The following is an 8,786-nucleotide window of genomic DNA, read 5'->3' as shown; positions in this document are numbered from 1 at the left end:
GAATTTCCTTTTAATCCATGCCATGGTACCTCAAGAACATGTTAAGGTAAGTCACAGCTTGGAACACTTCAATACATCTCAAAACACCTCAGGCAGTGTATCTGTATCATACTCCTTTTGTTTTGAGATCATAATTGTTCCAAAGAACTATAATGCTTCCATTTGAATGATAGTCTCATAATTTCAATGACGTTCTGCAGGTTGTACGGGAAGCATGGCAGCATCTGCTTCTGGGGAGTGTTCAGGGAGCTTTTACTCGTGGCAGACAGCAAAGCAGGAGCAAGCGACTTACGTCCCCATAAACTCTTAAATGATTAGTAATGATAGACCATGATAAAATACTAATTTTTATGTACTGGAATAACTGAAATTAAGAAGCCTGATAAGAGAAAGAAAATCCAACGTTACATGCCTCTGAATATGATACACTAGGAAGTACACTGCACCACCTTTGAAGTATTCTTGCCAACAAAAAATAAATAAATAAAACTCAAAGAACTGAAATCTAATCAACCTCTTCTTCTATCAGTTTAATTGAGATACACGTTAAAGTATACCATAAGGGTGCACTAAGCCAAACACAAAATGTGGGAAATTCTACAGGCAAATGACCTAGTTTTTTCTGCAAATACATGGAGTCAGGTGGGAAGAAGACATTGTGATAGATTAAAACTGTAAGAGTTAAAGAAAGAGGAAAGAAACATGAAAAGTGGCTTAACAGTCAAAGACAGGTTTATTTTGGAGAATAAACATGAGAGGGGCTTCTGGATGATTTCAGTCAGGAACACTCTGTCTTACAGAGTAAGAGTATTTATTGGTGAAAGAGCTTATCACAGGCTTGGAAAGTTTCTGTGTGGGCGAGAAGTTTATGGCGGGGTTGGAATGTCTGTGGTCAGAGAGGAGGTTATCTTGGGGCTGACATCTCTCCAGCTGGAGGGGAGGTTGTCTGGGGGCTGGCGTGTCTCTGGTCAGGGAGGGGTTTATCCTATGGTTGGAATGTTTCTGGTCAGAGATGTCATTTGTGGTTTATGGTCATGCTGACCTTAGCCATTAGGCTGATGCCCTTTGGATTTAGGTGGTTTTTGATCAAGGGGAACTTTAGAATGGTGGTGCTTGTCCATGATGGTGATGCTCCTGCTCTGTCAAAAACCTCTATCAACAGAATGCAGTGTGTGTGGACTTGTTTGGATTTTGATTGAAAAACAGATCTGTGAGAAAATCATGAAAATTTGAACACCAAACATTAGATGGTATTAAGGAATTACTGTTAATTTATTTAGTTGTGTTAATGGTACTACTATTATGCATTTTAAAAGTCCTTTCCCTTAAAGATACATAGCTATGTATTTAAAAATGACATAATATGATGTCTGGGGTTTGTTCTAAAATTCTGCATGAGTGTGTGTGTGTGGGAGGGATATATGTGAAATTTTAAGACTACATATATTTACAATTATTGAAGTAGAATGTAAGGAATACATTGGGTTTTATTACTTTTGTCTCTACTTCTGTGTATGTTTGAAAATTTTCATAAGTGTAAATAAAAATCTAATAAAAATCACAGTTTTAAAAATTAGGATGATAAATCATAAATAATAAGATCTAATAAAAATATTGTATAGTGTCATAGTGTAAAAGTGTTTTATGAAGACACATATTGATAATTATATTTTGAAACTCCATAAATTGAAAAGCTCAACAATGATACTGTAACTTCCTGATGGGTTCTTCCTGCCTGCTGCACACAAAAAAAAATCAATTCACAGAGACCAGGGCATTGCAGTAAAGGAAAAGTTGAACTGATGCAAAGTCAGCCACACCACACAGGAGATGGAGTTATTAAATCAAACTCATCGAAAGCTTGTAGGTTAGGGTTCTTTCAAAGGTAATTTGGGGGAAGGGATGGGGGTGGCTAGGCAATGGATGCTTTCTGCTGATTGGGGGGCGCAATCACAGCGTGGGAAAGGATCCTGCTGTGTGCTGAATCGCTTCTGCTTCTGCATGGGGCCACATTAGCAGTTGGTGGGTTCAGAAGGTGCCAAAATTGGTGCCAAACATGCAAAATATCTGAAAGGCTATCTCAAAAGGCCAATCTTGGGTCCTACAGTAGTGATGTTATCTGCAGGAGTAATTGGAAAAGATGCATATCTCGTGACGTCTGGAATGATGGCTGGCAGTCTTTTGTGTCTATACCTTTGCTGAATTCAGCCTCCTCTCCTCCTAGCCTGGTGGTCTCTCATTAGTTTTATAAAGGTGGTTGAGTTTTGGAGGACTGTTATCATTTAAACTGTAAACTACATGTCTCCCAAAGCTAGCCCATCCTAAGCCCAGTAATAATTAAGGCAACATGAAGGTAAAATGTAAGAGGGAGGTTGGCTAGATTAGATCTTCCCCACTGCCATAATTTTCTCACTGTTATAATTATTGCCAACGCAGTTTCAATATGAGTTGTTTTTCAGTTCAACCTCTGACTTTCTAATTAAAAACGATTAAATACATGAGCATCTTCTTCCTATTCTACCAACATCCTATTGAAATGACCATGTGATGGACAAAAGAGAAGATGTGTGTCCGTGCTGAGAACAGGATGCAAAACCTTCAGCTGACTAGAGGGCAGGAGGAGATGTGAACACACTGGAATGTGTAGCCTGAACGATGCAAAGAACAGAGTTGAGGGTGAGATGGAAACCCCTCACGAAAGAAAGACTACAAACTTGGAATCACAGGCATGCACCACAAGCAACTGCAGTGCTACTAAAGGACTGTTTATGGATCAGCTGGGCCAGTCAGCATCCCTTCCTCCCATCCTGCAACTCCTGGCAGTTGCTGGCAGCAGTTATTTAAGAGAGACCAGACAAGCTGGTTCCTGAGTGAATCCAACCACAGTCAGCCCAGGGCCAGCCTCGTGGCTCCCAGTCTATGGTACTGAGGGTCACTTTCATTAATGATATTTCCAAGGAAACAATAATCGCCTTTAGTAAACTACAGAAGCATAAGTAGAAATGATATTTTAGTAAATGTCTCATATTATGCCAGAAATACCTCTGCCTTTGCATTTTCAGAAGATATTTGTTGCATCCTTTACTGAACTATACTTTTATAATCTCAATTCCTTCAAAAACCTAACTTTATCTATTTATGTATTTTTTTATTTGAGACAGAGTCTCGCTCTGTCACCCAGGCTGCAGTGCAATGGTGCCATCTCTGCTCACTGCAACCTATGCCACCCCGGTTCAAACGATTCTCCTGCCTCAGCCTCTAGAGTAGCTGGGATTACAGGCGCCCGCCACCACACCCGGCTAATTTTGGTATTTTTAGTAGAGACGGGGTTTCACTATGTTGGCCAGGCTGTCTCGAACTCCTGACCTCAAGTGATCCACCAGCCTCGGCCTCCCACAGTGCTGGGATTACAGGCGTGAGCTACCTCGCCCGGCCCAAAAACTTAACTTTAATTATCTCCCTAGCCACTCTACTGATCATTTTATTTAGTGCTCTTTTACACCATAACATATACATATAAGGAAAACTGGCCTCTTTTACATATTTCTTTATTTTTATCCTGTTTTCCTCTAAAAACTATTAAGGCAACTTCCAAAATATATTCTACATAATGAGATTAATAAGCAAGCAAAGTAACTAAATCAGTAAGAAAATCTAGCTTGGATTGGTATGGGTTAAGAAATAAATACACAAAATATAACATGGTATTTGGTCTAATATAGGCTTCCCGTGCCCCCCTTCTCCCGGCACCCCACAAGGGGACAGGGATGCCCGCGTCTGCAGCCATGGCTGGGCAGCTGCCCTTGCCCCCGGGAGTGCAGGGCTCCCTGCCCACCAGCTCAGGAGCGGGCAGGGCTCCTGCCTGTTCCCCACTCCTGCCAGCTCCACAAGCGCGGCCCTGCGCTGCCTCCCCTGCTGCAGCCGGCATCTTGGCAGCAGCCTCTCCAGATGGGCCGCTGCTGCCATCAGAACCACCCAAGCCGGTAATGTGGCTCAGCCAGTTCTGCGATCCCACCCAGGAACAGAAGGCAGCAAGAAAACCTCACTTTGATCCCCCTGTGATTCCATCTCCAACCTGACCAATCAGCACTCCCCACTTCCTGAGTCCCTACCATATTATCCTTCAAAACTCTGATCCCTAAACGCTCTCGCGGAGACTGATTTGAGCAATAATAAAACTCCGGTCTCCCTCCCAGCTGGCTCTGCAAGAATTACTCTTTCTCTATTGCAATTCCCCTGTCTTGATAAATCAGCTCTGTCTAGGCAGTGGGCAAGGGGAACTTGTTGGGCGGTTATATATGCACTCAGACACACAAATGTATGTAATATTTGCAACTGGAAGTAAAACAGGACCTCCTAATCCAGAGACCAGCTCCTGCAGCGTCAGGAGTCAGCAGCTCCCTGCCAGTTGGAGCCTCAGTTGTGGTCATACCATTGAGAGCTCTGGCAGCTGAACACCAGTCCCCACCTCTGATTCAACCATTCCACAGATATTTATTCAGATGTTCCAGGAACTATTCTAAGGGCATCAAGTGCTGTTCTTGTCACAAGCAAAGAAAGTCTCAAAGGGAAGTTTTCTCTTCTGGTGGTGCCTGCCCCACCTCCAAGCCTGGCACCTTTCAAAATTTAGGGTATTTCCGACATGTGTTGCTCTTCTTCAGCTTTGTCCTGGCATAATTTTATCTCCCAAGAGCCTTCATTTTCTTCCTTCATTGATCCTTCATGTGCTGTAGCTAACAGGAATTCCTCAGAGCTCACAGCCTTTACATAGTGTGGTTTCATGGCTGTCAACACTGATATGTTTATCTCTACTTTGAGCTTGGTGTAGTTTTCATTAGGATTTTGTGAAATGCACAGGATGATGTAGGCTAGAATAATAGGTTCGATTAGCTATGTTCCTTGATGATTTCACAGTAAGTTATATTTAAATAACCTAACTATTCATATTTATGCTTCCACGATAAGAGATTTTAGTACTTTTGAATCAAACCATTTAAAGAATATTTTTTTGAATGAAACATTTACTTAAAATGATTACATAACACTCCCCTTGTGTGCCACCTTTTAGACAAAATTAACAACATATTCCTAAAACCCAGCTTACTAAATTGCTTCTCTTGATGGCTTTTTTTTTTAAACCCAGGAAGAATTTCTAATTGGAAGCTTTAATTGTAGTGAGCTATGTACTAGCCAAGGAAGGCAATAAATTGAAAATATGCTATTTAATTTTGTTGTTGTTTGGCTGGAGAACACTAGTTTTATTTCTATTCATAAACCAGTGCTTCCCAACCAGGGCTGCTTTTGCCTCCAGGGAACAAAATGTCTGGAGACATCTTGAGTTGTCAAAACTGGGGGTTGCTACTGGCACTTAGTGAGTACAGGCTATGGTTGCTGCTAAACATGCCATCATGCACAGAATAGCCTATACCCTCTCTTCTCCTCTGCAAAAAGAATTTAAAATTATCTGACTCGAAAGGTTAATACTGCTAAGATTAAGAAACCCTGCCATCAACCAGTGGAAGTAAAAATTGTAAGGATTTATTATTTTAAATCTATACAGCTTTACCTCATGGGTTTTACTTTTTCTAATTCTCTTTAGGGAAGTTTCTCTCCCCTCTCATTTTCCAAACCAAGTTGTGATTTTTGGCATGAATGACTCCACCTCCACAGTCCAGCTTCTGTGCTTTAAAATGTTGTGGTATGGGCTCCTGCCTTGTAGTGGCGAACTTCGAGGCCTGTCGTATGTCCTGTTACCGCAGACCACTCCATCACATGACCTGTGCATACACCTTACATCATTCTGAAATGCCCTTCACATATGCCCTCTTTCAGAATATAAAACATCTTTCTTGCATAAATACTTCCAAGGAAAGGCAACTACTTAAACCCCTTGAAGTTTTGTTCTATGAAAAACAAATGGCGGTTCAGCTGGCAGCATCCTCAGTACCACTCTTGACATTCTCTATCCTCACCTGCTTGTCCTTCTAATTTTCTCCATCTGTTTCAGAGAACACACTTTGGGTTATCTAGGGACTGTGCCAAAGGAGGCCTTGTGGATAAGTGTGGCTCAGCCTTCCTCAACAAAAAATTACCTTTCAATTCAGGGCAGAAGCTTATGGTATTAAAACTCATGTGGTTCCACGAGAATCTCCTCAATACACTTTCCTCGTGAGCCAGGAGTGAGGGTAACTGGCAAAGCCATCAGGTCTTGGCGCCAACAAAATCCCATTTCATCCCTGAGATACAAAGCCCATCAGGACATGACATCTGTCTGTATTACTTACTACTATATAATCCCCAGTACCTAGAACAAAGCAGTTAAGCAATATTCAACAGTCAGAAATATATTTATCACATGCCTGCTAAAAATACCCTCCATTTTCTAGCTCTCTAATCAGTTAGTATGTGCACATTTAAACTACATCACAGCATTGGATTTGTTCTGTCTGTATGGACACAATTGTGCTGCTGACAATTTAGTCAAGTGTTTCATCTCTATGTAGACAACTGTCATGTAAGAATTAGTGAGAATTTCCTAACATCATGGTGGCAACTGGCAGCTATTGCTCTGAAAATTTCTAGCTCTGAAAAATTTTAGGCCAACATGTTTACAGTAATGTTTTAGTTTAAAGAACTTGGAAATGGGGTTTCCTGGAATGTATTGGAATAAACCAGGTATTTTATTCTCAGTTTTGGGAGACATCTGCTTTCCTGAAGTTCCCCAGGCTACTACCATCCAAAAGCAGAAAAGCCATTTAGGGAACCAAGAGTTTTAGTCAAGCTATCTAACCGTCATCAGAAATAAAGAAAACAAATCACCTCTATAGCCTTCTGGGTTAATTTTTATAAGGTGGTTTGTCTTCATTCAGTAGAAAAGAATAATCTTACTTCAGCTCATTAGCAGGCCAATAAAAGCTCTAAAGCTGAATTTTCACCAAAATCTCAGTTGAGATAAGTAATATTTAAGGATTATTTGGAAGAACAGAATCCATTGATTTCTGTAATAACCAGAGATTTAATACTGGATTAATCCAGACCATCATATAACTCCATACACAAGCCATATTGTCTTGATTGCCAAAGAAATTGCTTTTAAGAAATTGTCATATATTTATTGTACAAAACATGTTTATTGTAGGGTTATTGTTGAAGACAATGTCCCCTTTATCACTTGGTAACTCAATTAAAGGCCCGAATAAAGACTGCTCTCAGACTTGATCTTGACAACAAAACCTCTCACATAAAATTTACTCAAAGTATGAATGTTAGAATTCTCTTTTATTTCTAGGAAGCTGAGGTACAAATATAGAACCAAATTTCAGTGACATAGATCTTTATCATATCTTGCATGGTCCTCTGAAATAGGAAGAAAACGTTATATTTCAACTTTTGACTTTAGGGTAAAAAATCACTTTTATACAAATCAAAACCAAACAAGAAAAGAACCCCATATAAATTATAAAGATAAAGGCTGACAAAATGGACCACAATAAAATAAAATTTCTGTGTAACAAGACACTAGGAATAAAAGTTTGTAAGAAAAGCTAGTGGGAACAAAAAGGTATTTACAACATTATCGAAGATATAGATTGTTATCCTAATAAAGAGGAAAGAAAAAAACAAAAGTACAAACGCATTAAGAAGAGAAACCATGGCTGGGCGTGGAGGCTCACGTCTGTAATCCCAGCACTCTGGGAGACCGAAGTGGACAGATCACGAGGTCAGGAGTTTGAGACCAGCCTGGCCAACATGGTGAAACTCCGTCTCTACTAAAAATACAAAAATTAGCCAGATGTGGTGGGGGGCACCTGTAGTTCTAGTTACTCGGGAGGCTGAGGCAGGAGAATCACTTGAACCCAGGAGGCAGAGGTTGCAGTGAGCCGAGATCATGCCACGGCACTCCAGCCTGGGCAACAGAGCAAGACTCCATCTCAAAAAAAAAAATAAAAAATAAAAAATAAAGAGAGAGAAAAAACATTAATGGCTAATATCTAAAGATTCTCAGACTCATTAGTAATCAAAAAAGTATACATTATAGCAATGATGAGAGTGCAATTCTCTTTATCTAAATTTGTATACATAAAAAAGTCAGACAAAATCAAGCATTACTGAAGTGACGATAAAGGAGTTCTCTGGTGATGCTGGTGGGAAGATACAGTGGCTGTGCGAGGTGATTCTACAACATGACTTACAGGTGAATACTCATGTGCACCCTCTACCCCAACAACATGACAGCTCTTCCCCTGCCATGTTCCACGGTCCAAGCAAACATGCATGAGTGTGTCCTAGGCAGCTGCACCCTCACTTTTGTGCATCACAGCAGGGTCCACCTTCTCTGAATCCTTAGCACACTATTCTCTGTGTCCTGGTATGTTCCTGACACTATACAATGGCTCCAATCAGACCTACTACTGCCCAGAACAAAGGGAAACTTTGGTTATGTAGTGTGTATTTGCATAAAGACCGTTTTCAAAGAGCAAGAAGAATATAAAAGAAAGAAATTTGTGCCTGTATATAGACTCCCTAAAGCTGTCTCTGGCCTCCAGTTTAAAAACATCTAGAATCTAGCCAGGCCCTTGTCTTTCCTTGAAGCACATTTATCTGCCTAGAATTGGGTGTAAATAGCTTTGTTATACTTCCCACCGCATGATTCTGAAGAGCTGGACCAAATGTACCCAAACTCTGGTACACATTTGTCAGTGCTGCCTTTTACAGGACAAAAAAAAACTGAGTATTTTCTTTCAGACCCTCATACATTTTCCATATTGAAAATGTGGGATATTCTG

The 8,786-nt window shown here is 40.5% G+C and overlaps 1 long non-coding RNA gene across 1 annotated transcript; it reads right to left on the bottom strand.

The window, feature by feature from the left end:
- Positions 1–6,995: 6,995 nt before the first annotated feature.
- LOC105532779 lies at positions 6,996–8,420 on the bottom strand. Its single transcript, XR_001005044.1, has 2 exons — positions 8,306–8,420; positions 6,996–7,356 (listed from the first exon to the last, which is right to left on the bottom strand). It is a non-coding gene; the product is annotated as an uncharacterized LOC105532779 (long non-coding RNA).
- Positions 8,421–8,786: the final 366 nt, after the last annotated feature.

The sequence above is a fragment of the Mandrillus leucophaeus genome, unplaced genomic scaffold, assembly GCF_000951045.1.
Source record: "Mandrillus leucophaeus isolate KB7577 unplaced genomic scaffold, Mleu.le_1.0 Scaffold984, whole genome shotgun sequence".
NCBI lineage: Eukaryota > Metazoa > Chordata > Mammalia > Primates > Cercopithecidae > Mandrillus > Mandrillus leucophaeus.
The sequence above is the reverse complement of the archived record's forward strand: the minus strand, read 5'-3'. Positions and strand labels throughout refer to the sequence as shown.